Source organism: Nothoprocta perdicaria, unplaced genomic scaffold, assembly GCF_003342845.1.
Source record: "Nothoprocta perdicaria isolate Ctin4 unplaced genomic scaffold, notPer1 scaffold_5, whole genome shotgun sequence".
NCBI classification, from domain to species: Eukaryota; Metazoa; Chordata; class Aves; order Tinamiformes; family Tinamidae; genus Nothoprocta; species Nothoprocta perdicaria.
In genome coordinates, this window is record NW_020455754.1 from 10183315 (window position 1) to 10197855 (window position 14541).

At 35.9% G+C, this 14541-nt stretch overlaps 1 long non-coding RNA gene across 4 annotated transcripts in view; it reads left to right on the plus strand.

Moving 5' to 3' along the window:
* LOC112954505 overlaps positions 1-11215 on the plus strand; it is a 33742-nt gene extending 22527 nt beyond the window's left edge. Inside the window, exons 4-7 of one of the 4 annotated variants that reach the window (XR_003250735.1) lie at positions 8998-9080; positions 9491-9582; positions 9873-10258; positions 10817-11215. This is a non-coding gene — a long non-coding RNA (uncharacterized LOC112954505). Of the gene's footprint in view, positions 1-8997; positions 9081-9347; positions 9583-9872 lie in introns of all 4 variants that reach the window. The other 3 variants (XR_003250737.1, XR_003250734.1, XR_003250736.1) reach the window with 3 other exon arrangements.
* The last annotated feature ends 3326 nt before the right edge of the window (positions 11216-14541 follow it).

The window sequence follows — 14541 nt, forward strand, 5'->3', positions numbered from 1 at the left end:
TTAAAAAATTAAATAAAACCATAAGATATTTCTTTTCAACTGGAATTTAATGCATGTGAACTGTGCCTAAATGATAGCTCATTGATTTAGTGCCAAAACATTCATTTTACTTAATCAGCTGAGTTATTTTGCATAAGTGACGCAATATCGCAAGAGGCTAACAAAAAGAATGAGAAGTTAAGCTTTTTTTTTTCTCTTTTCATTTTGAATCCTGTCAGTTCTTATTGGCTTGGAAGGTCAACTCCTCTTCAAACCTTATAAGTCTACTTTCTCCTTGGAGGCTCTGTGCATAAAGAGCAGAGAATTCGAGGCTAAAATTATAGTGAAGGTGCAAAAAGACTTTTCTGACAACTGCAGCAATGTCTCCTAGAGATTTCTGGTCCTGCAGAAAAATTCTAAAGCTGTTATCCTGCTTTTATCTAGACAAATGTTTTTCTGCACTGCAAAMCACAAGCTTGTTTTGTCTTGGGTAATGGCCATTGCTCTTGTATTTTGAAGCCAATTGCCAAAACTAATTTAGTAAACCCTACAGATTCTTGCCCTTGAGTAATTTTCTGAAACTTATAGAAGCTACAACACTGACTTTTTCTTACTAATATAAAATACTGAAATTGCAATGAAATATTAACTAGTCATGATACTGTGGAGCTATTACAGAGAGAAATAGGGGTGTCAAGTTGTCAGACTGTCTTTGAAAGCTCTCATGAAACAGTACTGTTTAACATAAAAGGTAATTTTAACCATCAATTCCTGCAGGTTTGTTGGGAGAGAAACTTCAGAATTTTCCTGTTAACATTCTTGTACTGAAGTCCAAGAAAAATCAGCCAAAACATACAAAAGATTCACTTCTAACAGTATTGCAAAAGGCCAGATTAAAAAAAATGACCCACTGTGCTATTTATAAAGGCAGTGATTGCCCTGCAACAGGTTGTCTGATGCTGTTGCCATTTAAAGTTTTCAGTCTTTGGTAGCTGGCTTTATTGTTTTGAACAGGATTTGTTCTTTGAAATGTTTTAGTGGGGCAGGGGATATTCCCCATCTTGATATCAAGAAATACAGTTTGCTTATGAATTTTAGCTTCTAATGAGGGTTTCGGTCCATAAGACTCTGCTCTCCTTGTCAGAAGTCTTAGTTGTTGCTTTGTTCTCTAATGCTGGGGGTTGAATTTTTGCTATGTTTATGTGAAAGTCTAGGATTTTCTCTACAATCTTGTCCTCAACACTCATTACTATATTTCTATTTTCTTTTGAAATCTATTTTCCCAGAATAAAAATTTATTAACTTTGAACTATGAATTTTTTTTACTTACGATACCAAAATTCTTTATTGCAAATTTTAGAAGGAATATAGCTCTYGTGCAAAGCCAGTTAAAGCTTTAAAATCCAAGAATCTCTGCCAAAAGTATCCAGAGAAGCTATAGAGACTATTTCTCCAAGTKGGCTACTTTCAATCACAGTTTCCTGGGCTTTCTCAGAAATTAGGTTATCTGAAACAATTAGAGCAATGATTCATCTCAGGAATCTTTTTTTTCCTTATTAAAAAGTAAATAATGGTACCTTTTTCCAGCAAAAAAGTAATTATTGAAAATTTGTATGTCAAAGAGCAATTTCCTGAATAATGGGATGAAATTTCTGAAAAAGTGTGCTTCAGTGGTTTTAAATATCACRTCTGTGCAGAGTCAAGAGCTTTGTTTCAGCAGATCTACATTTTCTTACTTAAACATTTATTTTTCCCCAAATTTAATGATATATTTGCATACAGCCAAAGTATAAGATTTGGCTTAAACAAGAGTAAATATTTTTTTTCCACTGTATTTTCTGCTTTTATAGAGCCTTTATTGATTTGAATGTTATTTTATGGTTACATGAGTAGCTGTAGGCTGTTCCTTTTATTAGCTTTCTTCACAGAGAATATTTTTACAGCTTAAATCCAAACCTTTCTGAAGAAATCGCAGGTAGAGTTTTCATCATATCAGTATGAATGTGCCCTGCTCATCWGAATAATATATAGCCAAAAGAACTCTAATGTACTCTGTGGACACAGTTTGAAACAGGTTATCGTGGTTTTTTTATATGGGAGATATTTCACAAATTATATAATCTAAAAGATCATTTTAATAGCTTTTGGCTCTTTTTATACCTAAGTAAAAAGTAAAAAATATGGCTCTGCAGATATCAGTGACCCTTCTTTGATATATTAGTTACACTAAGATCAGTGTGTTTTCACAGAAAAAAAATAATTTTTGAAAGTAAATTGCAGTATGCTTATATGCTTGGTTTTAGATGATTTGGAAGACCTTTCTCCACATTATATAATTTATCTGTGTGTTCCTTCACAAAATGAGCCTTAAGTTATCATCTCCAGATGTGATTTAGCGGGTCATTATGGAATACATTTTTTTCCTGTTAAACTTTTTCTGATTTCTTAAGACCCTTTCAAAGCCTAATATTGAATGGCTAATGACACAAAACCATATCCATATGTTTTAGTAGTCTAGGCATTTGTGATCTGATCTCAAATCACAAATATAGCATACCTGTAACTAAGCCTTTTTTCCTCCTGTAATGTTCCTTCTTTATTTCAGTAAATGGATATATGATTCAGTTCAGGAAAGGCAGTATGATGACTGATTCTCTAATGCATAAATGACAGTCCAGTAAGAGAGCACATTAGGTGTCCGTGTAATGTCTTGAGTCACTTTATGATGCAGGAATTATTCCCAAAGTAGTAGTGATTCTCCCGATTTGTATATTCATTAAGGACTTATATACACATTTACRTAAACTAGTGTTCTTAAGAGGCTAATATATACATTTTACATATGTAATTACTATGCTAGTTGCAAGTTTGAATAGTCTTTTTCCTACTAGAAATTCTCAAAGGAATTGTAAAAAATGAAGTAAGTGCATATTTTTGCTAATACTTAAGCTATTCCRGAGTCTTTGGGGAAAACCTTAGGACAGGAGTTTACTTTCTTTCAAGCTACGTTCTCTGCCTCTTTAGCTTTAGTCYCCTGCCAAAGGTCATGTAATCTGAAGAGAAAAAAGAAAAAAAGCCTCCTGTATTCAAGTTAACTAAAATATAAATAAATATATAAAGCAGCATTTTTTAGAGGAGAGGAAAAAAAAAAACCTGATCACCCCAAATACTGACATTGATATAATGAGATATCAACAGCATCCTGCTGGAGGGGAAAATAAAAAAGTATTGAGGAAAAAATATTGCAAGCTGGTCTGGTATTAGATGAAAATTATTTCAAAGCACAAAGGGGCTCTCWCCAGCAATAATGCAAGTTGAATGGTACATAAGAATAAAATTGAAGATGCAAAATAAAGCCTTTAACAACTCTTTACAGCTCCATTTTGAATTTACAGATACTTTTTGAGATGAGAAGTTAAGTAATATTAAGACTGTGTCTTGACAGCTACCAAGGATTGGAAATCTAAAGCTTGAAGTTCTTATAAATCTTTCTATTAAGCTCTTTGACAAGTTCCAGAAATTYAAGCAATTGGATTTGCAGTTATTTATGTGCTACCTGACAGCAGCGAATGAAAGTGTCCTACTTTTTCAGACATATATAAAAATGTAAATTGTTTTGAGACATCTCTAATTTACACTTTAGATTTACTGATGTGTATTTCACTCTTGTACATTTTTGCTAAATGAGCATTTTATGGCCTGGAGGTATCGCACATTATTTGGTACATCCAGATATGTTTTCTGGAGGCAGCTCTACCTAATTATTCATGCTTTATGACATTGTTCAAGACAATACCCAAGAGCCAAAGGAGAAGGAAAAATTGCACCTTGCAGACACGTGAGAGTAGCTCGTGTTTCTGGAGGTTGCTCATGCTATGAGATATTTAAACAAATGGCAAGCTTCAAGCACCYGAGTAATCCTGTTAAATCCTAATGCCTTGATAAATACTTCATAAAAGCTTTCCACTGAGGTAGGAGAAGTTGAGGTTTTTAAAATGAAGTGTGAAGTTTTCTTTGTGCATGTACTGTAGCTTCTTAGTTGTGGAGTATAATACAGATGGTATTTTTGATTATGAGTTATTGTCTTGTGGCAAAGATTGAATCTCGCACCCAAATACTTGGCAGGGCAGGCAAGATGAAAAAGCAAAGACTAGAGAGGAATTCAAGTAWTTGCTCAATGTGGTTAAATATTGGAACGTGGCACTGGAATTGAAGTAACAAAGGGATATACTGAATGCTTATTCCTTTGGAAATGAGCCTTAGGATGGGCTTAGCCTTTATAGCTCACAGCATCTCTCATTTCCTTTTCCTCTTTCACACAGGGCAGGGTTTTACCTTTGGTGTTTCAGAACAAGGACTGCAGAGACTCTAAAAATTGCAATTTCAGATCATGAAATTATAATGTTAGTTAAGATAGAGTAGGATGGGTCAGAGTATGGAGGTCTAACCAGTTCCAATGTGTCATTTCTGGGGTTTGTGTGTATTAGTGTGGCTTTGCTACATCTCTTTCTAATTTCCACATTTCTTTGACCACTTAGGGACAGACATATGAGTACTTGGTRAAAAAGTACTTGGTAACTTGGTGACATAAGTACTTGGTGAGAAAAGCTCCCTTTGAAATTGTACAACATAAGAAAGAAAGATGGGGAAAAAAAAGAAACTTTCTCTTCAAGATTTACAATTAAGCTTATTTGGTGAATTTAAATGTATGTTTTTCATTAAGTATAATCTTTGGATTTCAAGTTTATTTTTGAGTTATAATATACTTGTATCATTAAAAAAAACTTGAAAAACTTCTTAGGAGGTCCAAGTTTTAAATCTGCTGCAATGATTTCTTTTTGCATATGAATTAAAWTGAATTTGTGATTATTTTTTCCATAGCTTCTCTAGTTGTTAGAGCACAGAATCTCTTCACTATAACTAGAGTATTGTGGACAGCAGTGACAAAAATGTGGTACAAGGTTCTCACCCCTTTTTTGTAAGGGAAATGAGAATAGGAAATATGGTATTAAAAATTGAGGATCAAAACTCATGGGAGTAATTCTATTGTTGATGCAATTATACTTATGGAATTAATCTGAACATGTAAAAATCTCCTAGTTTATTGACAATATTATTGTATTTATGTAGTGCTAATTTGTTATGACTTGAATGTCTAAATCTAATTATGATGCAGAACAATCCATTTGCCTTTATTAATGGCAGTAAYTTGTATATGAAATGCCTAAATTTGCTCCTATTGAAACTTGAGACCCATTTCTCCTTGATTTTAATGCCGGAAGGAAAAAGCCTTTGCAATATTATGCATCTGGGCAGCTCAGTGTTTTTTCTGGGAATCTTTTTATTTTTTGTACAATGAAGGTAAAATGTGGGACAGAGCTTGGATACTTATTCAGGCTTAAATGAAAAAAAAAAAAAGTGAAGAAATACCTATTTAGTAACAATATTGCTTTCAAACAATTGGAAGTCACAAAAAAAAAAAAGAATAAAATCAAAATAAATGAAGTTGCTATAAAAATTATATGTATGATTGTGTAATATAGTATTGCAAGCAGCAGTCAGTATCGAAGTTGTTTTGYAAAGAAGCTCTGTGGGGAAATAAATGTATATTAAAATGAGATGAGGAGAAGTTGACTAAATAGAAAGCATTGTTTATCTTATACCATTTATAGGCTTTAAGAAGGGAARAGTGTCCTAGAGCCTGTGCCCTCTCCTCACTTCCATGTGTGTACTGCATCTCGAGAGTAGTAAAACCAAGGTGTCAGCTCACCTGGAGCGGAATGGGACAAGCCCTCTCTGGGGAAAACCTTTGTAGCTGTGTGTTTTGTTTTAGTTTTGTTTTGTTTGGATTCTTTCCTCCAGGAAATGTGAAGCTTATGAACAACTCTCTTCCGATTTACCAGTGTTTACCAGATTTTTGAGTAAAGCACAAAAAGCCAAATCTGGCTCACAAACACAGGCTGAGCAAGCCTTAAATAATGTCCCAGGATGTGCATGTGGCACTGACCACAGGATAAGGTCTCTATGTGTGCCACCTGATGTTACAAGAACCAATCTAGAAGCTGCTTTGTTCACTTGTTAAACTTGGATAAATGCATTAATCTTAGCTCTTTTATGTGTTATCTTTGCCTGCAGGGTGTACTTCCAAGGAAATACATGTTTTAGTGTCAGACTTCTCCATCAGTGGTGAGGCTGTAGAGATTGCAAAAGTGCCTTGACTGTTTCAAGAGCTCAGGAGATGCATTTCAGACCTTAAAGGCTTTTCCATAGTTGAACAGAAAGTTTAGGGAATAAGCAATATAGTGGCAAACCTTGATCAAAGTCTTTCCCGCAGTCAATATAATTTCTCCCATAACAGACCAAAAAGAGTCTCACCACCTTGCTTGCTTGCTGATTGAATTTAAATGGGAGGAAAAAAATTGCTTTATGGCATTGTGGAATTATAACTACTTGATGTATTCTCTCACTCAAATATTACATATTCTCTGGTCTTGCAATTAATCTTGTAACAGTGCAAACAATAACATAGGATTAATCAACCACGGTGACAAAAAGATCTTGATGAAAAGATGAACCCATATAAAATTAATTTTTTGAGTGACAGCTTGAAGCTTAAAGAAACGGAAAACATGGTACAAATTGTACCTAGCTTCAAGAAAGGGATTTTAATGAGAAATGCAATAGCACCGCAATACTAATCAGTTATAAAAACACAATACCAGTGGGAGAAAGTCCTCTTCTCCTCTGTTCCTCCTCTTCTCCTTCTCTTGCCTGATACACTAGAGAGAAATAACACACTGGACACCTATAGAGTCCAAGCTGTACTGCATTAATCAGAGCCAGCTGCAGACCTGAAGAACCAGTGCATGGGGGAGTTATTGAGTGGATTTGTGCTCATGTGCAGATGACTGAGACCAAAGGCTGCATAATTACTGAAAAAAGGAAGTGATTGAACTTCCTATGCATGTTCTATTCCTTACTAGATAAAATGTAAATAGAAAGTGTCCTGTGAGCTTTCATATGTCACCCACTCTGACAAGAGAGTCAAGTGAGTAGATAAACGTTAGTCTCCTCATTCTGGCTTCGATCTGCAGCTGCAGACGTGTTTGGGGATGCTAGCTGTACAGAGTTTTTGTAGTTCTTTTTGCTTAGCTTAGAAGTTTTCTGTGCTCTTCATTTCCTTGAATCTTCAAAGAACTTCAGATAACTTTTTCTAGAAATGAGACTGCATATTCAGCAATATTGGTGGGGTGTCTGGCACAACCCTGGACACAGGGAGCAGCTGCATTGCTCCTTCCCCTTGTGATGGGTAAAGGGAAATGAACCCTCCCCGATGCAGCTGAATTTCTTCTCAAATGACAGAAGGTGTGGATTAATCCAGGCTGTTGCTCATATCCTGCTCAACTAATGCTTGACTRTCCTTACCTCTGTTAGCATTCCCCTCAGTAATCAAAATTACTGTGCTGATGTTATATCAGTGAATGTTGTCCTTTATTTTTTACAAGAGCTTGGCTGATTTCTGCAAGCATGCAATTTTCTTTAAGGTAAATTTCTACTTTTTTATTTGTGAGGTTAAAATGAGTAATCAGTTTTCCTAAGTTTGCTATAGTTTTTGCTTGAATGAATACTTGGAAACAGTACTGTGAAGCGGAATGACTATAAAATTCCGCAGAAAGAGTGAATTACTTTACCATGATAAAATAAAATATAATTGACTGGCTTAAAGATTGGCTTGCCATGCTTCCTCAGATAGATATGAGTGATTAATGAAGTTGTATTTTCTTATGATTCTACTGATATGGCAAAAAAAAGGACTGAAAATGGACCATTGCACAGAGGTGAAGATGAAAGGCTCAGATATGCATGAAAGACATAATAGCAGTGAATATCCTGAAACTTAGTGTCTTTGCTTTTATTTTCATGTCCTATAGACTCCAAAAAGCAGCACATCATTTAGTAGATAAAAAAAAAAGCAACTTGTACTGAATGATAGAGCTGACTGTCGTCTAACAATATATCTAGGCCAGAGAGGCTGTGCTGATTTCAAAAGAGGTACCTCTTGGGAATCGGGTGCAGGGATGTAATCAGCTCCAGGCATCTGCAGTTTACTACTTCCATTTCTCAACCTGGAGTTGCTCTTGCTGCTTTCTTGAAGCCTTTTTTTGAGTGATGTTTCACATATACAGCTGTGAGCAGAATCTGTCACCTACATGCCTAAGATGAGTCATTGCAAACTCATCTCTAAATGTCCATATCATCATCAGGCTATGTTCAGGTACTGATTTTTAAATCCAGAATGTTGGAAAAGGAGAGATGGGTAGTCAATGCCTTCTTGCTCTCAGACATTGCTTTTTGATTTAATACCTACCTAATGTATCAAATAAAGAAACACACTATGGCTGTGGAGGGCAGGTTTTCTTCAATTTCTTTAATTTCAGAAAGTTAAGAGAAATACAAAGCAATGTGTTGCAACCAAACAGAGACTATTACTCTAGTTAATGATGGGAAAAAGAGAGTTATTGTCTCTTGTCTTTCAAACAATATTCCAGTCTCTACATTGTAAATATATTATTATTTTCTATGCTAGCTTTTATATAGTATGAGACAGATTCTAAATTCTAATTAAGTCTTAATGACTTAACAAATTTTACAAGATGGTTTTTCTTGAGTTTCAGTATGTTAGACCAAGGACTAGAAGAACACTACCTCAGTCAAACATTTGGCAGTTTGTTTATATTCCACAAGAATTAACATGCTCTTTTCCTATTTATTTCACTATTTAATCTTTATGTCCATYGTAAAGATTCTCCTTTTGAGTTGTACTGCTCAAATGTGACAGTAGCATAAGGAAAGCTTTTTATTAAGACACAGGAAACCTCTTTAATTGATTATAATTGCAGAAAAAATCACTCAAATGTATGCACTTCTTCATAATCAAGACTACCTCCAGAATCTCTCACCACAAATAATCTGGTTTGTAAGATGCAGTAACTATTCTTTTTCCCTCACATCCTCCAGGTTTAAGAGCCATACAGTGACATTTGCAGCCAAGATCATTATGCTGTGCACTAAGCTAATTTGAGAGGATGCTCAAATTTTAAGTGAGTGTTATCTGCTGTGGACCATATTATTTCAGCAAATTTGCACAAAGGAGTAACCCTGGGGGTACCAGAATGGAGTGAACTATCTGAAATGGTCAACCTTGGTCGACTGAAAATGGCTGTGGTGGTATTAGGAGCCTTTAAGGTTTCAATTAAACTGTCTAGTTCCTCTAGAGAAATTAAAAATACTCTAGTTTTGTTGATTATTTCTGAAAATAACTTTAAGAACTATACTTTAGGTTTACTTTGACTCTCCTGTATTTTCAGCCCTTTCAATTATTTATGGTAGCCAAGCAGAAGAGAGTAGTGGTGTATAAACTCACAGTTTCAGACAGCCAATGTGAATGCCTTCTGTTTTGAAAATCTGGAAGAATACCAACCAGCTCTGGAATGGCTATTTTCTTCTATAGATTCATCACATCCAGGACTAACTTTGAAATCAAATAAATGGAATAAAAAATTATCGGAACAAGATGACCAACACAGCTTGGAGAGGGAAAAGGTGAGTCAAAGCTAAGTCTATCAGTAATCCACAGCACCTCTAGATGAAGGCAGCTGTGGTCTCCCTCATGCTCCATTAGTATCAGCTGTTTGAAAGGAAGGAGTGAGAGTAGTCCTGGGATACCCCAGAAAAGCTTGAAAAACAGCTGCTCTTCTGGTCCCTTGTTGCCTTGGCATATGGACTCCCATGAGTCTGGTCCTTCCTATTCTACTTGGCATAATTCTGAGACCTCAAGGGGCTCCCTTACCCCTGATATGCTGCTGAATCCCAGCTGTATATGTCTTCYACAGCAGCTGTGCTCTTCAGGTGTCCCCAGGAGTTAAACAGAAGTATATATGGAGCAGCAGTCAGCTACACACATCTCTGGAGAACAYGATGTTGATGGAAAGAGAACAGTGCTTCAGGAGCCTGTCCTRGTACTGACTTCAACTCATTGTTCAGCTAGTATCATCAGGACAGAATTGTCATAGATGTACTTTGAAACTGCTCTGCCAAAAGGGAGATCTGTGAATGAAAGTCTAAACTTGTATCACCTCTAGCAAGAGGCTRCTGGAGGTCTTCAACCTAACAGGTAGCTATGGACTGACAGGAAAATGGTTGAGCTGCTGTTCTGCTTTCCAGTTTCCCCAGAACTCAAAGGGATAGACTACAGATAGAACTTCAACAAAAATATAAGGTAACCTTATMTCCTAAAGTGAAGATATTCCTTAGCAAGCTTTCTTGTGAAATGTGTTGTGATATTGGGCAATGACTTATTTATTAGTAAAAAGCAAAAAGTAGTTAAGTGGCTCCCCAGGCAGCATGTTGTAAGCCCTTTATTTTGTGTGTAATTGCAAATGCMATTGTAAATATGAAAGTGCTGCTGCACTGTACCCAAACTCTTCTCGAAGTGACATTTCCCAAGTCCCCTATCCAGCCTATTTTCACTAATGCCTCCTGATCAAATCTCATTTCTTTGGTTTATTTTTCACCTCTTTCTTGTCTGTTTTACTTAGTACTTCTCTACAACTCCCTACCCTAGTCTGGCAAGACATTGCAATGTCTCTTGCACTTAAGGCTCCTTTTTACTATATCCTTATTCTTGTCTGGTATCCTCTGCATTTAGGCTAGGGGGACAATGTATCTGAGAAACTTTTCTCTCCTTATAATAAACTGGTTCTTTAGTGTCACTTTTGCTCATCATTAGACTATTGTTATCTTTATTTTTCTTCTCCTGTCCCTCTGTTTTTTTCAGGTAGCAGCTGAACGTGACTATGTAGCCGGTACTATTGCTGATTTTCCTAAGCTTTCAATTTGCAACAATAATAGAATGCATAAAGCCTTGCTGCCCTTTCTTTTGTCTTTATGTACAACACATTTTATGTGTCTTGTTCTTATGTTTTTTTTATATGGAACATCCCTCTGGAAAATGAGGGGTAGAGTAAGAAGTTAGGTGTTGCTGGATTGTGGAAGACTGATTGTGTGCATCATCTCTGCCCAGGCAAAGAAGCAAAACAGCTTTTAGGAGGAGAAGTTGAGTAGTGGCAGAAYGATAATTAATGAGGTTCATTCAAATGCCTTGCTCCTGTGTAGTTAAGAGCTTTTTCTGGCTGGCCTTTCTTATATCTATGTTGTTATTGCTACTGATATGATGACTTATATGAATAAGGACTAAATGTTCAATTCCTAATACCTTTTCAGGAGTGTTTTTTAGTGCTTAGAATTCTCTTGAAAAACCYACTGAAGGTCTGTTGTGTCCAGCTATCAACTTACATGTTGCTGACTGCATATTTAATGCCAGTGGTGGCTTTGAAGGGCTGGATTATGCAGTTGGATTATTGCATCTTCTTTGTGCCGTGTGTTCGTAGTTGGTGAAATGTGCTGCAGAATAATAAAACAAAAGCCGACATATGTTCTTTCCTATAAGGCAAAGAATTCAGTTGTGCATCATTTTTCTGCTTCTTTGTTAAGTGTTTGTAAGTGCTGATATTTCACATTTATTATGTGTTCTGCTCTGTGTTTTGTTTTATTGTCTTTTTTTTGATCCTCTAGCTTCTCCTTTTTTACATAAAAGGAACTAAACTTGGTCATATTTAACAGTATTGGAAGAAAGAGAAAGGAAAAAAAAGAACATCATGCAATCCATGCAGCTCACACTCCTACAATCAGGAACATCAGCACTACAAACAAGCTAAGGATGCGTGAAGTATAAAGTCACATATATATATGTATATATTATATATGTATGTGTAAATATATATAGAGAGAGGACATTATTTTACRTGGAATGACCTATATTCCTGCTGTATCTAAGTGCCTCAGTAGTTCTGAATGAAATAGAACTGTGTTTTGTTTGTATTTCTATATCATAATAGTTTGATGGAGTCACTTTGATTTCTTATTGCTAATTTGTTTTTCATTGTTGCAAGTCCTCACCAACCAATCTGGCCATTTCTTTTGCWGGACAATTTTTTCCATGTCAATCATGTGCTGAAAGTGCCATCATCCTGTTTTAAGTAGTGGGCCTTTTATTATCAAAAATCAACTTTATCTTTGAAACAGTTATCTTTTAAATTACTGCCATGTAAAGGAAGGGAGGAGAGGCTTTATTTTCCAAATTTTTCTCCAAGAGCTTGCATTTTATGTACAAAACATCTGGAAGGAAAGGCATCATTAACACAACATGAAAGAATCCAAAGACAAAATAACCTCCTCTGGAAGCAGGGGTGACTATTTAATGAGCAATTTGCTTAATTTYTAGCCACCTTCTCCTTTCAGAAGAAAAGCAATAGAAATACATGTCAAAGAAACCAATCATGGCAAAATCTCTGTCCAAKAGTTAGAGTCTGATAGAAAGAGATTGTAGTACAAAAGATTGAAAAAAAGCATCTCTTCTTTCTCTGCCTCTCTTTTGTTGTGAGCACAAAGATAAGTRCATTGCAATCAGATGATTTTAATAAACAATCCAGTTGTTTGGCCTGGAAAACGTAATTCCAGGTGCAGCCTGTAGAAGCTGTTTGAATATGAACTTGTTCCTTTCTGAATTTTCACTCAGCTGGCAGGAGTGCATTGCTAGTTGTCAAGGGACTTCTATTGCTGTTAAACTATCTTCTCTGGGGGTGCAAATAAAGAGGTGTTAGGAGAGCAATTGCAGAAAAAAACAGTTTTTTAAATTCTCTCTCCCCACAAACACTTTAAAAGTCTTCATTTTCATAACAGTGTGCTGGACCTGCTCAATTTTGGGGCAGGATTGCAGTCTGGAGTGAGTATAACTTCTGCTGTGATTTAAAAATAGAAATAATTTTAAAAAAGACAAAAAAAAAAAAACGGAAATAAACAAAAAAAGTCTTCTATTGTGTGAAATCACATTTCTAAATAGACCTGGGGAGTTGAAGCAAAAATTCTACTTATCACTTAAAACCACTCTTAATTTGAACGAGATCTCCTTAATTTGAAAATGGCAGTGATTAAGCACTCTGAAATTTGGGATGCTCTCTCAAAAATGGCCCCACTGGGGAGTCAAACTGCGATAAAGTTTTTTTGTGTGTGATTATGTTGTGCCTACAACTCTGGTTCACTGACTTAATTCTGTGCTCTGTAGCCTACACTCAATGGTGATAAGAGCACCATGTGAGTTTGCAGGGATGTGAACTCTGAGAAGGAGCAAAAATGTTGCTTCTGTGTGAAGTTCAACTTCTTTTTTAAACAAAAAAGTGTTGCTCTCCAGTTTACAGTATAACAAATGTGGGTTTGTTCAGTCCTTTGCTTTTGGAGATACACACTCTGATGTTTCCGGTGGGTAAACTCTAGGGACTGATGCACTCTGTGTTATTGGTAGAGCAATCAGAAGTAATTAAAGAGAAGGAAGTCATGAATAAAAACATAACTTGAACAAAACCTAGAATTAAAACACATACTTTATGCATTTTATCTAGCGTTCTTATCAGAATGGTAATGCTTTTTCTAGTTTGAAGTGTTAATTGTACACTACAGGAAATGAACCAAGAAGAAGCTGTATGTGCATTAAAGTATAACTTTTCAGATGATACGTGACCTACATTTCCCATCTGCTGGGATTTTTGGGTTGGCAAAGCAGCCYATAGGTTTGGTAGTCAAGAGTTCCTTGTACAAGAACATTTCTTGTCCGTAAGTTCTAGGATGTTTCCCCAACATCCTTCCTTCTATTTGTAACTTAAGCAGAAGTATTTTCCTTTCTGATGYTTTTTCTTATTCTGATTCTGTAATTCTCAATAGAGAAAATCTGTCTTTAAAGATTTATGCCCTTTCTTTAATGAGAGAAACTAAAGTCAGCATATTGACATATTGTGAGCTTAATTGCCCCTTTTGGGAAGGGGAAAAGCTGCTAAAAAGCACAGCTCTATGGGTCTCAACCATAAAAAGGCAGCACCTGCTGCAAAAAGGTTACAGTCTAAGGACATCAGAGCTTGTGGAGGTGGATATTTGCAGACTGATGGGAGAAAACAATGTAAAATATTTGACAGYATGGTAGGGAGTCATCTTTGCGCACCAATAGATCTAACCCTGTAAAGCTTCTTGAAAAGTTTAAGGTGGAAGAAAAAAAGGTTTTGGAGAAAAATAATGAACCAGTCTGGCAAATTACTGGGGAATTAGATGAGGAAGAGATATGGTAAGAAGTTACCTCTTAAATTGGGTGCTCAGATGATGAAATGAGGGCTTATAGACTATTTGGAGTTGTGTTAAATGTTCAGTGCTGAATGGGTGAATTGGACSGTGAAGGACCATGGAAGGGCTTATGCTTAGTAGAGTTTGAAGGGAGGAAGGTAGCATAATGTGTGAAAACAGAGATTTCATGGCCACCAGACAGGGGTAAAAAAATAAATAAATAAAAAATAAAAAGTCAGCATTAGAATTCGGAATAGCTGGAGAATGTATCTCTTGGTAATCAAGAGATAAGGATTTGAGAAAGAACTTCAGCCTTAGCAGTTGCTCAGAAAAGCT